The following is a 21,371-nucleotide window of genomic DNA, read 5'->3' as shown; positions in this document are numbered from 1 at the left end:
GAAAAGTTTCTGTTGACTTCATGAAAATCTGCTTAAGAGATTTCATTAAAATCTTCCTGCTTAATCTAGCAGAGTTCTTCAAGCAAAATAGTGAGATCGTACTTCTGGACTAAGTTTAATTTTGTATCTGCAGTGGATTGTGAAATGTTTGCAAGTGAGAATGCTCTTCAATACAGATGAAGCTACAAACTCTGTCCTCAGCCCAATGTCATTAAAAGGTTATTAAATTTTTGTGTAAATTTAAGCTCATCTGGACTGAGGTTATTATGATTACTAAATTTGCAGTGTAATGTAAGAGTCCAAGAGCCTATTGTGCACAATGAATCATAGAATGGTTTGTGTTGGAAGGGACCTTTAAAGGCCATCTAGTCCCGCTCCCCTGCAATGAGCAGGGACATCTTCCACCAGACCAGACTGCCCAGAGCCCTATCCAGCATGATCTTGAATGTTTCTGAGGGTGGGGCATCTACCACCTCACTGGGCAACCTGGGCCAGTGTTTCACCACCCTTAGAGTGAAAAAAAAAAAAATTCTTCCTTGTATCTAGCCTGAATCTGTCCTCTTTAGTTTAAAACCATTACCTCTTGTCCTATCCCTACCGGCCCTACTAGAAACCTTGTCCCCATCATTCCTGTAGGCCCCCTTTAAGTACTGAAAGGCTGCAATAAGGTCTCCCTGGGGCTGTCTCTTCTCCAGGCTGAACAACCCCAGCTCTCTCAGCCTGCCCTCACAGCAGAGGTGTTCCATTCCTCGGATCATTTTTGTGGCCCTCCTCTAGACTCGCTAAACAGGTCCATGTCTCTCCTGTGCTGAGGGCTCCAGAGCTGGAGGCACGACTCCAGGTGGGGTCTCACCAGAGTGGAGCAGAGGGGCAGAATCACCTCCCTCAACCTGCTGGCCACGCTTCTCTTGATGCAGCCCAGGATGCGGTTGGCTTTCTGGCCTGCGAGCGCACATTGTTGGCTCATGTCCAGCTCTTCATCCACCAGCACCCCTAAGGCCTTCTCAGCAGGGCTACTCTCAATCCCTTCATCCCCCAGCCTGTACTGATACTGAGGGTTGCCCTGACCCACGTGCAGGACCTTGCACTTGGCCTTGCTGACCTCAGGAGGTTCACATGGGCCCAATTTTTGAGCCTGGCCAGGTCCCTCTGGATGGCATCCCGTCCCTTGGGACTGTCAACTGCACCGCTCAGCCTGGTGTCATCTGCAAACTTGCTGAGGGTGCGCTCAATCCTGCTGCCTATGTCATTAATGAAGATACTGAACAGTACCGGTCCTAGTATGGACCCCTGAGGGACACCACCTGTCACCAGTCTCCATCTGTACATTGAGCCATTGACCACTACCCTCTGGATGCGACCATCCAACCAATTCTTTGTCCACCCATCAAATCCACTGCTCTCCAATTTAGCAAGGGCATTACAGAAGTACAGCTAGACAACACCTGTAGCTCTTCCCTTGTCCACTGACATTCCATCATAGAATGCCACTAGGCTGACCAGGCAAGACTTGCCCTTTGTGAAACCATGCTGGCTCTCTTGAGTCGCCTCCCTGTCCTCCATGTGCCTTAGCATAGCTTCCAGGAGAACCTGTTCCACGATCTTACCAAGCACAGAGGTGAGGCTGACAGGGTGGTGCTACACACAGTGCTATACAAACAGAACAAAACTTTTCCATGAAGGGCTTGGCTTGCAAATGGTAGCAGACTTTCACTGCTTGGACCAGGGCTTTAGAAAATGTGGGGGAGTGAGCTGCACTTCATCTAGTTCATAAGGAGATTTTTTTTTTTTCAGAGATAGATATGTATATATATACATGGATGCATATTTATTGGTATGTGTGAGTGTACTTATCTGTTGGGTGGAAATGTAGTAATTTCCTATCTGTATACTCGTTTCTTTCTCTTTAACCGTAACAGGAGTAACATCTCCTACTCTTGTTTGTTTTCTCTCTTTTATTTGTCTTTAAAAGAAAAAAAAATCTTAATACTTGCTGCTTCAGGGTCTGACAGCGATGACTCCCATTTGGGTGAGATCTGCTCTATATCCAGTGATTTCTGAGTGCGCTCTGAAGTATCCTAGGCTCAGTGAGCCCAGAAGTCATGAGCACTTTAAGAACTCACTGGAACTTTTCTGAGTTGGTTCAAATCTGACATAGGACAGCCTTGCTGCGTTTAGATATCCCATTTCTGGTAAAAAGCAGAAAGACTGGCATTAGGAATTGAAAGATCCTATTTTTAGATCCTTGCCATGTGCATCTATGGAAAAATACACTGTTCTTTTAAAATCTTTGTGAATATAAGTAGAAGCCTAAACACAGGTGGAAGGTTTTGGCTTGTTTCTTGCTTTGGAAATGGTTTCCTTGTATCTAATTGTCCTATCACTCTGATGCAATAGAACGAGAAATGCGCTGAGACACCGCACGGTAAATGTGCAGTTATGTAGCATGAAGTCTAAACTGAAAACCACGCAAGCCTAGGCCTTGAACGTCTGATACCAGTTCAGAGAGCAAGCATTTAGCCTGTTTTTTTTTCTTTATTACAAGTTTCTAGTTATTTGTGGATTTGGATAAAGATTTCACGCAGCTCTTATCAGTGAGAGGTTGGCAATCATAGATAGCACACTGTGCTCTTCCCAAGCACAAATATTGGTTTTAGCAAAGCATTTTGTATTGTTTGTATTGTAACACTTCAAATTAGAGCTGCTTCCCTTGATGTAAGGAAACAGATTGTAGCCACCTTTTCTAAAACTTCTCTAGTGAAAGCTACCAAAGAAACTTTGACTGCATCACGGTAAGATTTACATCCTTAGTTTACTTCTGCTTGCTGTCTGAAGCCCATGCCAACCTGCAACTTCAAATCTTACTGCTGAAGGCAATAGTTCTTTTAGGCTATTCCCACTGCCTGAGAATCAAGCCTTTAAGCTCATCATGCGCGCCTGTCTAGATGTCTTCATGTCTTAGCACACTAAACTGTTGGAAATGAAGTGATATCAAAAGATGCTCAGCCAGTCTCCTCTGTAAGATGACACGCAAGATGCCAGTTTAGCTTAGGTAAAAGGGTGCTTGATCAATGGAAGCTCACTTGTTTAAGGACCCCACATAACTTTGCTTTTTCCCTTGGTCTGAGCCAGCATATTGACCACAGTGCCATCAGTTCTCTAATATCTTATTCATGTTGGTGCTTAAATTACAGCCGTTTTCAGCAACCGTCGGTCTCAACCTAGGATAGTGTCTGTACTGCTTTGCTGCATAAGCAGTTATGTGCAGTTTTCACTGTCAATACTTGAGGGGTTTCTTCCCTTCTTATAGTAAATTTTCCAGTAGTTTTCCATAAAAAGACAGTTGCAATTGTCATCTGGCCTCTGCCTACCACAAACCAGATATTCCATACAATGATTGCTGCAGTAAGTTTAATAACTTCTAATGCATGCTTTAGAAAGATGGTGAGGCTGATTTAAAGGCCCCATTGATAATATGTTTATTACTTCCCTTGCTAAACTACTCTAACAGCTGATTACTCTGTTATAAGCTTAGCGTGTAAAGTAATATGGCTGTGGCTACATCTCACAATCTAATTATAGGAAGAAGCATTTATAGCTCTTCAAAGTCCTTCTCAAATAAGATTTCTTTGCTATTTGAAGTATTGATTTTTATTTTTTTCAAACCACTGAGATTTAAAATTGCAATTGACTTCAGATTAAATGACTTGCTTTGTGGCAGGTCTTACAGAAAACTAACACTGATCACTTTCTGGCAACAAATAGTTTCATTTCATCAATGTATCCCGGCTCTGTTACAGGAGCCATTCTGTATGTATAAATGCCACCACTGCAGTATTCAAGCTACCTACCAATATGCCAGGTGTATGTCAGCATGGAGAAGAGAAGCAAAAATCCTAATTTAATACTTGAAAAGATACCAATAACTTAATTGCTACAGAAACCATAATTAGAAATCACTAACTATTAATAATGTGTTTAGAAGACTCAAAGCATTACTGGTGGTGAACTATCATCCATCCGATTAATTTATATGCTAGACAAGCTTTAAGGATTTATGCAAGAGAAGTCAAGGTGACAGCAGAAAAACTAAGAGAATATAATTTTCTAATCCTGCATTTCCATTCACTTTACCATAGCTGTTACCACTAGCTTTTTAGTTGGAAAGATTCCTTTTCCAAAACTCAAGTGATTCATTTCTGAAGACTGCAGTAAGAAAGCAAGCCTTCTTAAAGAATATTTGTTTGCTTTTTATTGATATTTGCATTTCTTCCTTAATAGTGCATAGCTTTACTGATCCATCTCCACTGTAACCTACAGGTTAAATCTTGAGCTACCACAGCATGAACAACTGCCTGTATCATAGAAGCATTTAGTTTGCATTGGATCTTCTATGAATTTTTAACAACACAAAATTATTTTAGTAAACCATGCCCCCTTAAAACTGCAGAAGTCCTTGCTGGAGAGAGCTGGAAGGAGATGTAATCATTATCCTGACTATAGAGTTAGATAACTGAGCATGGACTGCACATGTGGAACATAAAAGCACCCCCCTGCAATGGGGTAGATTTCTACACCTAAACTGGGTGTAGACCACAGACACCTTGTCTTCCCTCACACTAAATATAAAGTAAAAATTTCAAATTCACACATGAAAGTAGGATTGCAAATGTACTGTTTGGTCTGTGAGAGGAAGCCTCAGAAGTACTCTAAGGACCTGGGCCCAAAGTCTGGAGGAAATACAACCTAGGACTATACTTCTCAGTTGCATCTGGGAGCCACAGTTGAAGGCAGGTGTAGAGACCAGACACAGTCACCATGAATGCTGGAGAAATGATGGGAGGTGTGTAGCAGCGGTCTTCGGGTGCTGGTGGCAAATATGGTCACCTACACACATTTCTTAAACAGGAAGTAACTTTGCATTCTTACTCATTTAGAGCCAAAAGAGCGCTAGCTTTAGTAGCCTACCTATCCAGCTCAAGTTTTAGTCAGAATAGCTTCATAGCAATAAAGTCAGAGGAATAATAAATCCATTCAAGTCACTGGAGTCGGATGCGTGTTTCTCTGGTGGTTCTCTTTACAAGATGATAACCTCTGCAGTAATTGTTTCTTCTGTGTAACTGACTGCTCTCCTGATTTCATGCACTGTTGTAACGCTGTACTCAAGGCTGTACATACATATTTGCAAAGTAGACTTGTCTGCTTGTATTAGCCTTCCATAGAATTAAGATGTGTTGCTAAATCTATTGTTAATATTCATTAACAGAATAACAGTTGAGCAGATGCTTTGGGGTTTCTTCCTGCTCCTTACTGTCATTGCTTATTTCATTATACTTTTTTCTTCCATAGAAAGTGAACACAAATATCTTTCTATCCAAGTAGATGATATAGGGGGAAAGAAGAGATTTGAGTATTTAAACCTGGCTGTCCTACTTGGAAAAGAAAAGCTGTGAATTGTCCTGCCTATCAATTCAACAATAAAATGTCTGAATGTGCCAAACTGTTAGTCACATAGGAAGCAGTTGTCAGTATGAGGAATCGTAGAACTCCTAGGAAAGATGTTGCTCACTGATGACAAGGCAATTTGTTTAAAAAGTTGTTATTTTAAAAATCTTCATCTAGTAACATGTTCAACAGGTTTAAACCTCTCCTCTCTGTGTGTAACCATTCTGCTCATGTGAATCTTAGAAAAGCTTCAAAAATGTCACCTAAAAATGCCAAGCAAAATAAATGTATTTTGCTTTTGGAACAATAACTGTCATGAAAACTAGAATAAAGGAAAGTATAAAACAAAAGTTATAGCTGATGTGATGATCAAAAAAAGTCCACCTGAATGACTTAACACCTACAATGCCTCTTCCCATGAAGAAAATGCGTGAAAATTGCACAAAGCAAAGTAAATATGGCGTGTCCATTTTGCAAGAGATCAAAACTAGTTAGTCATGATTTTGTTGGTAGGATCTTCAACTGCAACTCTAAACCATTGCTAGAAATAATGAGTTGAGGACTGAGAAAGATGCAGTTCAAAATATGTAAGACCAAGGATGAAGGAAACTAGCAAGTAAGTACAGAAATTAACATCACAACCTGTTGTATCTGGAAAGAATGATGCGGAGTGAGCCAATCCTTAAATTAAACCCATCGGTATCTAACATGGAGATCCTACATAATGTGTGTATATGAATAATTTAAGGCTTTTGAGATTATTGGCAGTTTCTCAAACAGAACAAGGATCTCGTGCAGACATGTGGTCCATCTGAACTGTAAAAGCGAGCAGGCCTACTGTTGACCAAGAGATGAACTCACTTGTACTTAAATGTCTTACTGAGGCTGCATCTCTGACCTAGAAACAGCTTTTGACTGCTCAGTTGTTGCATTAAGTACCCGGTGGTAGGGGAGAAAATTATATACTACACATTCCCTAGCTATAGTTGAGAGAAGTGTTGAAGTAAAGTTTTATTTCTGGAAATGTATAATCTTCTTACATTAGCCTTCTGCCTCTGTGGAAAGCATTACTTGTAGAGAGTCACTGGGCCTGTGACAGGTTTGCAAGAAGAGAGTGGCACGGGTGGTGTAGGCTCCCAAATTGCCTCCCTAGTTGCTAAGTAACAGATGTTCAGCTCTCAAGTGACTGGAAGCAGCTTGATTGTCTGGCTGAAGGAAACTGCTGACTTCTGTACGGTGTCCTTGGACAGACTTTCTACAGGGTTAAATAGTGAGGAAAGCCAAAACCCACTGCTCTGAAAACAAACTGTTTTCTATATCCATCAATATAACACGTTTTGAGCGTGATGTTTTAGATGTTGTATATAACACACTATTCAGGTTGAAACCAAGCAACTGTACCAGGAAAACATGGAGTTTCCTTCCATGGGAGGGAAGCGATTCTTCTGCAGGGGAGGCTGGTGGCTGTGCACTATGTTCTCCATAGGCAAGTCTTCGACACCAGGCAGAGCTGGCAGCACTACAGTTGTGAAGGCTGGGAACGTGAGCCCTTTGCTTGCTAGCACTTCAGCTCTTGAACTCTGGCCTTGAGTCATGCAAAGTATGAGAGTTCTTACTTGCCGTGTTGATGGGTAGTTAAGCTGTTCAAATTTATTCAGAAAAATGGCTATTGAGCCATAGTTAAAGAATTGTCTTTTCTTCAGAAAACTCCCTTATGATGAGTAAATCTAGAAATCATACTCTTCAGAGGTCGTTGATGATATTGATTAGTTTAGATTAACTATCATTTGGAACATCTTTGGCTATATCAAAAAAACCCCACATTTCTCTACCATCATGCTTAGCATAGTATGGCATTTTCCTGCATCAGTGTGACTGAGCTGGTGTCTCTTGATCTGTGCAGGACACCTCTTCCACTACTGGTCTTATCAAATATCCATTGAAGGCCCCAAGTATTGTTCAGTGACTTTAGCAGGCATCAGGTCAGCTCTCCCTGACAGTCCTCACTTACAGAAGGTAATGACAGTCTGTGGCTTCTGGCAGAAAACCCTTCAACTGAGAAAGCTTCCTGGATTTTTCATATGTGAATGCAAAACTAACTTCTGAAGCTATTCCAGTAGGTACCAAACCCCAATATAATTTACATCCCAAACAGAACAGCAGCTCATTACCCAGGGTATAAAAACTTCTGCTGTTGCACTGACTTTGCAGCAAAAGAGAATTAAAGACTATGGGGTTTTGTGAAAGGGAGTGAGATTTACCTAATCCTTTTATCTCCGATTGAAATCTCATCCTGCAGCACCACTCAGATGATTGAATCGGACACAGCTGAAAAAGGAGCACTATAAGGAGCTTTAACTCTGTGCTGGGTAAAAAGAAACTCTAAGAGGTTTTCAGAGACATGCCATGAGTCCAGCCCTAAGGCGTGTTCACCAAATAACCAATCGGCCACCTACAGCTTCAGAAGAAAAACAGAACTGAGCTTTGCAGACCTGTTGTCCTATTGCAAATCCCATGAAAACAAATACTGAGTATAAATACCATGTACACAGAACAGTACGTACACTTTTTGCAGTGCAGAGTCAGCTATTTATTCCCGTTTAGTGAAACACTTCAGCCAGCATCTCATCAGGTTTGATGTGTCTGGGAGATAAAGGGCTTTGTGCTAGACCAGAAGAAAAGCTAGCCTATCGACTACTCTAATAAACTGATCCACATCAAGAAATGAACATACGGTAGCCTAGAAATGCTATGGACGTATCCTTTTTCCCTCACCTGTAAATCACACCGGTGAAGGCACTTTGATTCTCAAGGCCTAATGTGAAGTACACTGAAATCAGTGTAAGGGAAGCATTTTCTTTGGGCTGTAGTCATGCAAGTATACAATCAAACTGCTCCAAGGAGAGCATGCTGTTAGCTACCTCAGAGTGAAAAGATGGAAAAATATTTTTTTTAATGAATCCATAAGAGAGCATTGTGAAGGACAAACACAACTAACTTAAGCAAGATGTTTGCTCTATTTCTATGCTACAGAAGAGCATTCCTTAGCTCATGACCCTAACGGGTGAACAATTTCCATAAAGCTGTCGTTAATTCTGGCTTGTGTTAGTTACAAGGGTTATATATTTACCTATGACAAGAGGGAGGCTCCCTATTGTTATCCCCTTGCCTTTCAAAAGCTAGCACTTACTGGTCTTTTGTTGCATCTTTTGTTTAATGGCTAAGAAGGAGTAGCTGTCCCTATAGTGCCATTCAAATGCTGATATGCCCATTCAGACGTTAGGCATGGAAGTGTACACAACCTGTAAACTCTAATTTGACACATCTTTTGCTCCAAGGATGCTGTAGTCTATTCTCTGGCATACAATTGCCTTTTTTCTTCTCTAGACATCTACTGAGAAATTGCTTCCAGATCTTGGGTATGGAAAGGAAGAGAATCCAAACACATTAAATAAACAAGTCTTTTGTGAGAACACTGGTGAATAAATTATTTGATAGTAACAAAAAGTTCTGATCTAACACGCACACTGTGTGAGATGAAACATTTTGTGGCCATTTTTGTATTGGGAAAATAAGGACCAACATTATTTCACAGGCAAAGTATCTCCAGCTGAGCAAAACACTTGAGTATGTGCTTAATTTTAAGGACATGCATAGATCCATAGCCCTTCAATTACTCTTCTTTATTACTATGTAAATTCCTGAGCTCCTTTCTCAGAGCTTTTACTCCTTATTTCTTCTAATCAGGCAAAACTCCCAATAATTCCATAACACACTTGAGGTGTTATGCAAGCTATTTATAGACACTTTCAACACAAATAACTTGGACAAATCTAACATGCAGAGACTTCCAACCAGTGGCAGCAGGGTTCAAAGTTCCCTCGGCATCTTTTCTGTGGATTCACACTAGAAACTGGAGGGGCAAGTCGGGCGACTTAAAACCTCTTAAGTATCTTGTGTGCTGATGAATAGAGTCAGCTTTGCTAGTCTCTGCCTGGATTGCAAATTGTATTTGCAAAATACAGCCTGGTTTGGAATCATAGAATCATTTAGGTTGGAAAAGACCCTTGGGATCATCGAGTCCAACCACATGAAATGGACCGAAAAGAGAAGGTTCACCTATATATAATATCTTCGGAAGATGATGGATGTATTTAGCTAGAACAAGCTACTACAAAAATAGATTTCTGGTTCTTTTATTTTGGCACAGAAACAATGAAATGTGGAAAGAGGAGAAAGAGCCTGAGAAACTCTGCATCAACTGCTCCCAGCTGAGCCCAGAGGCCGCCTGCAAACTCATATCCTCCCAAATTCTCCAACCAGGGGTTTATCTAAAAATGTTTGGAAACTTATTTGCTTTCATCTTAGGTTCCTAAGGAAATGCATCTTATGAGGTTTTGACGCTTGTTTTCTCATCACGTCCTCAGTAATCTTTGTACTCGGTAAAGTTCAGGCACATATGATAGAGGAACAAAGGGCTTAAGACATTAAATTCCTGTAAGGTTCTCCAAATTAATTAGCCAAGGAGAGAAGAGCCAACCTATTAAAGATGCTATATGTACAGAATTGAATCTATTTTCTCACAGAGCAAAAAGCTGCACTGTCATGTTTTGACAAGAGGAAACCAACATGGAAGAAAGGTGTTAAAAACTTTCAGTTGTGACAAACTCTTTAATCCTTTTGTAGCATCAAAGAAGCAAAGTCTTTGGAAATCACATTCCTACAATTGCTACCATCTTTGCAATAGATCCTTTGATGTTAATTTACCACCAGTTTCAAATAATGCAATAGTATTAGTAAGAGAACGGGGATATCTGTTCAATTGACTAACCTTTCCTTCTTATTCTGTACACAAATAGTTTCTAGGGGAAAAAAAAGCTTCTCAACACCTCTAGTTCAGTTCTAACACACTAAGGATACATAAAAATGTGGACTGAACAACAAATAGCATAGCTTGGTTAAAACAATTTTTCACTTTTTCAAATTCCTTTGTCATTAACACAATTATAGCTAGCAATGAAATATCACTGGGCTTTTGCATTTTCAGTATTATTTTTTTCCCTAGCAGGCTCCTTGGGCAGTATCTGACTGAGGCTTTTACTTGGTTGCAGGTTTATAGTCTCAGTGTGAACTGCATGCTCAGAGCACGTTTAGACAACCAAGTAAGTCAAAGTTTGCACATGAAGAAGTTATAAAAGATGAAGAATGGCTAAAGTTCTAAAATATAAAGCACAGTTCAAATTTGAATTTAAACCCGTTTGAATGTTAGAGTTCCTCTCATGCTTCTGTCTCTGTCATAACTAAAGGAAGGTGATGGTACACTTCTCTTCCACTATTTGTGATGCTGGTGCTTGTCCATTTGATCGCAAAAACTAGCGATGTGTTAGAAAAAGATGGAAAGACAGAAAATGTTTGCAAGACATCACTATAAAAAGCAATGTTCTTGATAAGCTGATTCCACTAAAAAATAAAGAGGCAGAGTAGGATCTAGGTTGCTAACTTAAAAGCAAAATTTGAGCTCCTCCATCATCAAGGGGTGTCCGGACCCTGGCTCTTTGTTCCGCTGCCTCACTCCAGTGCAGACTACTGTTCATGATACTACATTCTGCACAGATGGTCATCCAAAATGTATTGAAAATTTCTGATGTTGCTCAGCTGCTGGTTGTGCATTCAAACTAACTGTATGCATCACTGTAGGGTTGTCCATAGTGGAGCTGAACAGTAATTTATCTAATTTAATATCTTTCTGCTCAGGGCAAAGCAAAGTACAGGAAATTCCACAACAGACACCTACTGATGAGGACAGTAGAAAGCACTAATTATGAAATGAAAAGGATAATAACTAATTTTCTCCCATCATTAGCCTTTGCTTGTATGAATTGGGAATAATTACAAAAGAGGGTGGGAACAAGAATATAGTCGGGCTATGTATTGACACTGAGAGTTCAGTGCGACTACAGCTCCTGCACTGTAACCAAGCTAACGAGGCATTGCCTCTACCTGCAACTTTGCCACTAGAAAAGGATCCCGAAGGAAATCTTTCCTTTCAGTCTTCCAGCCTTCCAGCCTTACATATGGCCAGATTAGCAGTCTGAGCTGAGCTTCAAGAATAAGAGCAAGCCCTGGTCCTTAGAGCTGATTGTCAGTATTATGTGCTTGCTAGTTTTCTCCTGAGATTCTATCTGCTAGAAAGTAAGTGCTGCCACTCAAAAGGAGACCAGGCACAGACCATAGGAGAGTTCTTTCCGGAAACTACTCCAGTAGTTTGGACACAGTCCATACCCTGCTTGGAGTGCTTCATCTCAAACAACGCAACACCCAAAAGTCTTTAGGCCGCTGCATGGCACCCAGGTCACACAGTGTTGCCTGCAGCTCTGGGCTGTCAAACAGCATTTCACCAGGCAGCAGCACAGCAGTCCCCATTATTTCAGCCCCTGTGAACTGAAAAGGAAAATCAAAAAAAGACTAATAGTCATTTTAGTTACTTTGCTGAGATACGTTCCAAGAGACCATGACCTGAGTAAGCGTGAGAACGGAAGCTTGGTATGCAAGAAGGATGTTTTTGTTTCCTCAAGAAAGAATGAGATGCAAACTACTATTCATGCAGCCGTACAGCAAGTGAACAGGAGTAATGGGACCAGGGCCCAGATCATCTGCTCTCTGATCCAAGGATCTGTGCAGTGGTGTACCAGTAGTCACACATCTAAAGAGCATCATAATGTGAGGGGTCTGGAGCACAAGTCTTGTGAGGAGCGGCTGAGGGAGCTGGGGGTGTTCAGCCTGGAGAAAAGGAGGCTGAGGGGAGACCTTCTCGCTCTCTACAACCCCCTGAAAGGAGGGGGTAGCCAGGAGGGGTCAGTCTTTTCTCCCAAGGAACAGGTGATGGGACAAGAGGAAATGGCCTCAATTTGTGCCAGGGGAGGTTTAAGATGGGTATTTGGAAAAATTTCTTCACTGAAAGTGTTGTCAAGCTTTGGAACAGGCTGCCCAGGGAAGTGGTGGAATCTCCATCTCTGGAGATATTTAAAAGATGGGTAGGAGTCATGCTGAGGGACATGGTTTAGTGCTGGCTTTAGCACTGTTAGGTCGATGGTTGGACTCAATGATCTTAAAGATCCCTTCCAACATAGATGATTCTATGATGCCATGTTAGGGCAGATGCTGGCTTAATCTTAGGATACCTAGCAAAGTCCATCATAGCACTATAACGTCGGGATTACCACAGCAGGCAGGATCACAGACTTGTCTGATACGTAAGCGGGGCTGATGTGTCCTGCCAGGCTTCTGCCTAAATGCTGTGCAGGAGCCTGTGTGCTGGCTCTGTTGGACTTGCGTGTCTATGTCGTAAATCCAGCACTTTTCACCTGTGTGCTCACTTTGGGCAGTAGACATTCTGTGAACTAGTGAGTTGGTCTTGGTTGTGTTTGGATGCAGAGGACTGACATGCAAGGGGTCCAAACTGCCTTCTTTTCACCCAGCTCTCACTCAGGCAAACTATTAGTTTCTCTACTAGTTCACTTTTAGTTCCTCGCTTCTGTGAGCAATAGCTAAACTGGAATTCCCAGTTAAAAAAAAAAATATCAAAAGAACCCCAAATCAGGCCGCTTAACTAGCAAACACCTGGTCCCATTGCAAGGCTGTGTTTTGTGCTGCAGTGTGGTGGTGGTCCTTCACACCTGAGCTTGTGTTCTGTGCCTCAAGGGCAGTGGAGACTGAGCATTAGTTGTAGCATTCTCTGACCTGGCGACAGCTGACCCTGCAGTCACAATCACGAGCTCCTGCTAACCGTGAGCAGAAGATGCCAGGCTGTGGCCCTCATCCTGCAGTCCTCAATGCTTCGCTAGCAAGGCGGAGTTTGGTCCCTGTGTTCTGCGTTACTCTGCGTCTTGAAAGCATTAAAGAAGTGATGGAATCTCAAAGCAGCTTTTCTCTCTCATCTCCATAGGCAGACTCTCTCTTTGGTGTGCTCTCTACAAATTATGTGCTTTTAAACATGAAATGTACTCGGTGCCTTAAAAGAAAACTCTTTAAAAGCCATGAAACAATATTCATGTCATATGCATACATGTCTAGGAGCACATACACATGCCCAATCACACACGCATACATTAAGAGCCCATTTTACTTTCCAAATAATTTTTTTAACACAAAATCAAGCCTACATTTCAGTCTCCACTGTAATTATAATCAACATCGTCTTCTAGGAAGATAAAAAGAGAAAAGTGGGAATCAGGAAAAGGGAAATGTTACAAGCCTTTTCATTAGGGTTTTATGTATTTAAAGAATTTACATTTTTAACCAGTGGCGAATTTATTTCATACTACATAAGCTCTGAGAATCCTTTGGGATAAACAGCACGAAAGCTGTCATTTTAGAACAATCATCTATTTTCTGTTTATTGAAAGTTTGCTTTTTTTGCCCCGGTGTTTTGCGCGTGGCTGGAAATATTTGTTCAAAATGATAATTGTCAAACAGCTTGTTCTGTTTGGAATTGATTTGTTAAAGAGAGTTGCTTCTGCTGTGAAAATAAAGGGAACGGTGCCAGTTGATTTCTTTGGGCTGCAGGTTGCAACCCGGGTGATGGCCCGCCTTCCCTAAAGCTGGCTGTAACATTCCATACCAGGGTGACGACCAGCCGTGTGCAGATAGAGAGGAAAACCTTCCATGACTTTCAGCATTTGAGGAGAGGGAGCCTGAAATCTGTGTGTGTGCAGCTGTGGAGATCTGGTCAGATCAGCTGTGGTCTGTAATTCAGGTTTAAGGTCATGGATGGCCAGTCATTTTCCATGGGAACTAATTGATTTCCTTGTGGAATTAGTGAATGGCCTCATTCTACTTCCCATCAAACAATACTTACACCTCTGCTACTGCACAGTCAATCTAGACTGGATATTTGGAGCTTTTTTGTTTGGAATACTCTAAATTATACAATCTGACATCAGCCTGTAGAGGGGCGTGTTGGCAATTTTTAATCCCTAGTGTTAGTCTTGGGTCAGGAGCATGGCAGACACCCAGCAACGGCATTTGACAGGGTAGCACTAAGTAACGCGAACTGAACTTTTACCTTTGGCCCGTTTTGCTGAAGCTCTAGCAAGACTCTTCTTACCATTGCGACTCTTCTCAGACACTGTCTAGTTTGCGGGCTCTGTCTGTGCGTGTATTCAAGTATATGCCACCACTTACAGGGGCTTAAAAATCCTGATTGATGAGTAAGAGATGCACACCAGCAGATTCTAACCTTCTCAAAAACAGAAGCCTCCTGACTTCTGAAACGAGACTGTCTCTTCTGCGAACTGTCGCTAGAAGATGCAGGAGGATGGACGTCCTAAAACTTTGCTGAAGCACAAATTAAGCCACAGTGCTAGGATCTACTTCACATCTTGCTGGTTATTTGCAAATCTATAACTTAATTCTCTTTGTCTGAGTCCCACTGATCCTGATTGTGCTGACCGTGGGAGCTGAGAGGACCAGGATTTTTGTCCATGTTTTGCATTTTAATGTTAATAGCAGAAAAATATTTATTGTCTCAACAGCTATGACTTTTCCTATTCGGCCCAGTAGAAACAAAGAGGACTAAAGTCCCCTCCTCAACTCAGTGATGGCTTTTCAACAGGGTACTAGTATCTTTGAGATGACACTGCATTAGGGCTGGGGCAGGATGGAACATGAATTTGCCACTTTTTAGCCCAAGAATAATATTCTGCTTTCTTAAAGACACGAATTATTTCTGTCCTCGCCTTCAGTCTAGATTTAAGGTAAATCCATTTGTATGTCAATACGCAGCTCCTGGGTCTTATGCTCATTGTAAGACTGTTGTTACTGTGTGGCCGTATTGATAAAAAACATGATCGTTGAGTTCAAGTGTCCTTGGAGGAATCCCCTTAACCTGAAATACTTATTAATATGTAGCCCTTCCTCCTCCAAATAAGTGTATTGTTTGCTGTCCAGTTAGTTCAACTTCTTGTTTGTTTGATTTTTTTGGATACTGTGAGTTGCGATAATTCTTTCTTTAACAGTTTTCTGTTTAAGTAGTAAATGTAGAACACAACTATTACATGTAGAGGTTGTTGATATCAGGCTTTCCAAAAGTGACCAACAGAGGCTGGCTGCATGTGAGTGTTCCTGTTCTGTGAACTCAGAAGTCACACCCAGAAATAGTTTCATTGCAAATTGTGACTTTTGTGTAGATTTAAGAGGATCAATACAATCTCTAGATGCTATTTGTGTGAAACCTGTGCTTCTTTTTATGGACGCATTGATATGTGTTGCTCCCAAATGCCCTAAGAGAGCTGACAAAATAGTTAGACGTTTTGGAAAGCAGTGACTTTCACAGCAGTAAAGGCATTAATTAAATTCTGAGGTAAGAAAACAAGGTTAATAGTGTCTTTCATTATTACAAGCATTCTTGCGAACCAAAATATCAATGCAAAAATCAGTAGCAGGATGATCCCAGCAGGCTTAGAGCTGTTGCTAGGCAACCCTTCACATTAGCTTTAGGGCACTTGTGCTGGGATATGATTGGGATAGAAATCAGAGTTGCTGCTTTCTTTAGAAAAAGTAATAACGAACATGTATGTTGGTGTTTTGTGGGAGAGGGGTAGGGAGAGTGATCTAATATGTACTGCAGGTTAATACAAGGCTTGAAAAGAAACATAACTATATGTTCAGAGAGTATCATTTCACAGAAAAGTTGGTGTGTAGCCCTTAACGTGTCCTCATCTGAAGAGTATTGAAGCCAAGACCACTTTGCTGCTTTCAAAAATAAATGTTTTGGAAGTTATTTCCATGGAGGAAAATGATCGGTCCCTATTCTGCTTTTACCAACAGACTGATGTACAACTAGAAACTGTAGATGCTGTATACTTGCGGCTAGATGCATTCTTTATGGAAGAGATTATTCCAAACAGTCATCGCTAGGTGACAGCGAAACTGTGATTTAGGTCTGGACTGTAGCAACTTGTACTAGTCTCATGAAGTGTAGGCAATGTAATGACTGCAGCCTGCCTTCCACTTACACAAGAGTAACATACTGCTCTCCACATTTAATGGAACTATGGAAGGGTGAAGTCGAAGCTAAGTTAATTAACAGCCCTTTTCCTTCATCTTTTTAATATCTCATGTTTTCTTTTGTCACAACTCATTTATGGTGCAATCTTAACTGAGTTTTAGAGCTGGGGGTGTATTTTATTGCAACTGTTAACCCCGTAAAAATGTGATTTTCAGCTAGTTAGAAAGGCTCTGCGAACTGTTGTCTTGGAACAGTAATAAAATCAGTTTCCTGCTGCAATATATAGCAAAGATTGTATGTCGGCCTTTGGGTACGGATGATGAAATCTTGGATCCTTGGACAAGCCAGAAGATTCTAATTATAGGTGAAAAGTAACAGCACGAGGGAATACTTAAGATATTCTCTTCTTCATCCTTTTAACCCCAAGTCTTTAAATTCAACACCATTTGCTACACAGACACACTTTAATTGGAAAACATGCAGGATTTTGCAAATGAGATTGAAAATCATTGCTTCAGTGAATAGGCCCGAGTTACTCGTGCACTCTCTTCCCCTGCAGAGACAACACCTTCCACATCGGCTGCTTCTGTTACTGTAACAAGGAACATTTTGTTCCCTACCTGGCGATTCATGAATCAAAAATGATCACAGGAGGCAGTTATAGTATCAGATGCTCCCTTTCAAGTGAAACAGGACAATACACATCACCAACCTCAGAAACAATTTGGAAACTATTTCTGGCTTAATTTTTTACTTTTTAAGGAAAGCATTACCAAAGGACCCATCTATGTTTCTTTTTGCATTATGAATGGCACTTTGGAATTAGGGCTGGTGAGTCTTTGGAATCGCTTTGCCAAGAGGCTGCGATATGTGATATGGGTAGCCAGCTTGGTCCTAGGGGTCTTTAATGAGATTGCCACCATGCCGTTTGCTGCAATGATCTTTACGTGTGACGAGCGCACTGCTCCTAACTGAAGCTCCTATCTGTCCATTGAATGGTGGAGATCTTTTGTTGTAGTGAGCTTTCAGTTACTAGAAACATATGTTAGAACTGAAGCTCTAAGTTTGTTACAAAAGCCTCCAGTCGTTCCAACTTCTGTAACCTTAAGAAAGTCTTCATTCCATTTCCTTTAAAAAGAAATAAATTAGAATCCTTCCAAGGGCCATAAAATTCTGGTTCAAACCATCGAAACCCATGAGTTTCAGACTGCTAATGGAGCAGATCTAGCTCTGTGTCAGTGTCATGAACCTGATTTTTCTCTTACACAGCTAAATTTCTGTGTTTCTGCTCTTGCTTTGTCACCTATAAAGAAAGAACCCATTTGTCAGTGGATTACTGTTAGCTGGTTTATGCTGCTCTTCCCAAAACGTCACATTGGAAAATAAAGCACAGCTGTAAGGCTTCATAAGGACAGCCGTGAAATATTTCTGTGCAAGACAGGAACGCTGTTAGGTAGCAAGATTTAACGTTCATTTCCTGACCTTCATCACTTTTCTTCCTGGCTTTAATTGCACTAAATACAATCCCCTAGCAGCACATGGAGGCCCAGCTATGCCCTTGGCATTCCCCGCACACGTCTGCTACTAACAGGGGAGTGACACTACTTTTGACAGCTTTGCCCTGTAGGATTTTTTTCTGAGGACTATATTTGTACACTGTAGTCTGTAAGCCATGAGAGTTATTTGCAACGTGAAATTCTCCTTGACTTTCTCACATAACAGAAAAATTAGCAAAAGTCTCGGTGCAGTAATTTCAAATAAAGACAGAGTACCCCACGCCATGCTTTAAAAAGAGTCCGGCAGGCAGACACTCAAACAACAAACATTTTTTCTGTCTTGGGCAGGCATTCTGATTTGTTCCTACGAAATTGTGGAATCTTTGTTCTGCACCTTCACCCATGTCCTACACTAAAGTGCAGGCAGAACCTACCGTACGCGCACAGAGAAGAGCCCCTTTCTCTTCTCTGTGAGCAGCTGAGCCAGTACCCCATTCCTCCAAAAGCAGCCCCACACACCAGTGTGCTTTATCACTTCAGAGTTTCCCACGCCAAAATACTTAAGGTTAGGTGAAAATACAAAGATGGCAGGCAGACGCCTGGGAAATTGGTATAGATTTGCCAGGCATACGGAGCACTTTTACAAAAGGTTCCTTCTAGCATGGGGGTTGCTTCTGGAAGTGGGGTGAAACAGCCAAGCCGTAAAGAATAAACTGAGGAATCAGAGTGACAAAAATAGCAAGATGAAGGGAGTATATTAAAGGAAAAGTTGATTTGTTTAAAATTGGATTGAAGATTCAGTCAATCTTATCCATTTTCTATGCAATGTACGGAATTTGCCAGGACAGATCTTGAGGGCTGGACTCACACTTTTCTCCAGCAAACTGAGAGGGCCAGACTTCAGCATTAATTACTGAGCATAATGTATGCAGCACCTAGCAAGAGTACTCCCTCCACTTATCAAGTAGTAACTGAAAATGTTCTTGCTCCATATCTGAGGGAAAGTATCTCCAAGTACTTCCCTTGGATATTAAAAAGAAAAATAAATCAATGAATAACAAATCCTTTCTCTGCGTTGCTTCTGTTAGTGTCCAGAGGTAGCTGACATCAGTTCAGCTCTGCCCTGTTTTATTCTCTGTGAAGTGCAAAAGAGTTGTAACATTGCCATCAACGTTTGCCAGCCTCCATGCTTAGTTGACCAGCAATTAAAAGAAGATCAAGCCAAGCTTCTTCACACTGCAACAAAATCCATAGTGCATTAGCATTCTGACTGTAAAATTTTAGAGAAAACGTTAATATAAAACTCACAGCTGAGATAGCAAAGAATATTAGAGGTGACATGTTGGCCATGAGCTCTGCTTTGGGCTCTGGAGAAAAAAATAGAACAAGGTTAGTTCTAACCTTGAAATTAACCTTTTTCTATTTTTTTCTTCAGCCAGAAGAGGACCTACAGGCCAAGATGTCACCTCGAATTTTTTATGTGTATTTCAAACATATACTTTGACCCCGTTTTCATGGTTTAGTCTTTGGAGTTATCCAATATAAAGTGGCCACTGTGCTGATTAGTCTGTTTTACTGGGACTAGAGGAAAGATTAAATATTATTTGTGGGCTGCTTTAGAATTCTTGCTTTGTTTCAGCTGAACCTAATGCAGTTGTCTAGTATTCACCATGCTGTTTTTTCCTGTGGCCCTATTTTTTTTTTTCCTGGCTATTTGTTCCTTGTCATTTGCAGTAATCTGATTTCATTTGTTCAGCTCTTGGCATAGTATCCTAATATAGTCAGCTGCTGCAATGAATATGTGGAATTTCTGCAATCTGACTAAATATCAATAGACTATTGAACTTTTATATTATGCGTACTTGTAATCAAGTCAACTGCTTGAGAATTTGCACATCTATGCATTTAGATGTGGAAAAAATAGTCTGTGTTCATGTAATTAAAGTCTATATCATAATACTTATGCACAAAAGGGCCAAATTAAGGTTTTGCAGGCAAGTTTAATTCCAGCACTTCCTCTTTGTTTAGTGCTTGACTTTGCAACCTGAAAAAGATTTGTAATGTCACTTTTTTTTTTTTTTCATAAGATCCACATAAAACTGAGATGCAGAATTGTCTGTGGTCACAGTTCCTAGCTGGTGAGATATTATTCATTAATAAGGCACACAAATATTAAAGGTGGAGTAAGGGAGGGGAAGCAAAAGCTACCGAGATTTCTCGGCAGGAATTCTGTGTCAGGATAGGAGCTGGGAGGAGGCAACATCAGGGGCCTGAGGGAGAGGAGGAGGTAGCACCAGGAGGCATAAAGAGTCTTGGATTAGAGCAAAGTGGGGACTGAGGAAGCATAAGTCTGGACGGAGAGACAGGTAAAGGGAAAGAGAAGACAGTATCAGTGAGGTCAGCCCCCACCCAAAAAGCTGCCTAGGTTCGTCATATTCTGCTTCAAGCTCTGGTATTGCTCTGCTGTGTTACCTTCTGTGCTTGTTCTTCATCTGATTTTAATTGTGAGCCACTGAGGACAAGGACTGTTCCATGCTGTGCATTTAGTGCCTTGGAACCCCAATACAAAATCATATCTATTACACGGAGATGTAAAACATCGTATATGCAAGACAAAAAGAAAGGCAGCTTGAGACAGGTACGATTGAGCTGTGGAACCTCCTGCAAATGATGAACTGGGTCTATTCCCAAATAATACAGTCAGAGGCACAACACGTGAAGTTTTGAGACCAGGCATTCTTTGTGATATCAGAAAGCTGCAGGCTAGCCTCAAATTGTGGAATTTCATCAGCTTGGTATCAATTAGATGTTAAGACAGGAACTAAATTGACTCATTTGAGTTGCAATTGAATGACTGGGGTGAAAGGAAGCAGCTGGAGAAATCATAAGTAATGTGGAAGACAAGATCAATATTAACCAAAGAAAAGATGATGTCTATGTCAAATACTGACTTAGTCAAGATGGGGTTGGAGAGGCTAAAAGCAGACCAAAGAGGTACTTTGAGAAAGTGTTTGCCCCTACTGAAACGTGAAGGATCAGAACTGTAGCCAAAGAAGGAAAATCCTGCTAGAATTGGGCCATTTCAAAAAGAAATTTAAAGTTGTAGAAATCATAAGAGACATAATAAAAGATAAATTGTAAAAGGGACTTGACTTTTGCATTGTTGCTAATACTGGTCTAGGAGATACTTGAGCAATTTTCCACCAACAGGTTTATGGTATTTGCTGAACGCTCCTGCATCAGGTGCTTTTAACAGTAAAAGGCAAGTCATGAGTTGTTTGTATTCTTATCTCTCTCCTTCTGGGGTGGAAGATCAGATGAAGAGCCCTTGCTGGCCAAAACATGGAGACTAAAGCTCTATTTCTCCCTCTGATTGCCGTTGGATGTGAAGCAGCACCTTGTGATGTTGGTGGTTTACAGCA

The 21,371-nt window shown here is 41.1% G+C and overlaps 1 long non-coding RNA gene across 1 annotated transcript in view; it reads left to right on the top strand.

Annotated features, from left to right (window-relative positions):
- Positions 1–2,744: 2,744 nt before the first annotated feature.
- Positions 2,745–21,371, top strand: part of LOC134521662 (uncharacterized) — a 71,480-nt gene continuing 52,853 nt past the window's right edge. The window contains exon 1 of the long non-coding RNA XR_010072825.1: positions 2,745–2,792. This is a non-coding gene — a long non-coding RNA (uncharacterized LOC134521662). The remainder of the gene's footprint in view (positions 2,793–21,371) is intronic.

The sequence above is a fragment of the Chroicocephalus ridibundus genome, chromosome 10 (genome assembly GCF_963924245.1).
Source record: "Chroicocephalus ridibundus chromosome 10, bChrRid1.1, whole genome shotgun sequence".
In the NCBI taxonomy this organism is placed as follows: Eukaryota; Metazoa; Chordata; class Aves; order Charadriiformes; family Laridae; genus Chroicocephalus; species Chroicocephalus ridibundus.
This window is presented reverse-complemented; position numbering and strand designations above follow the sequence as displayed.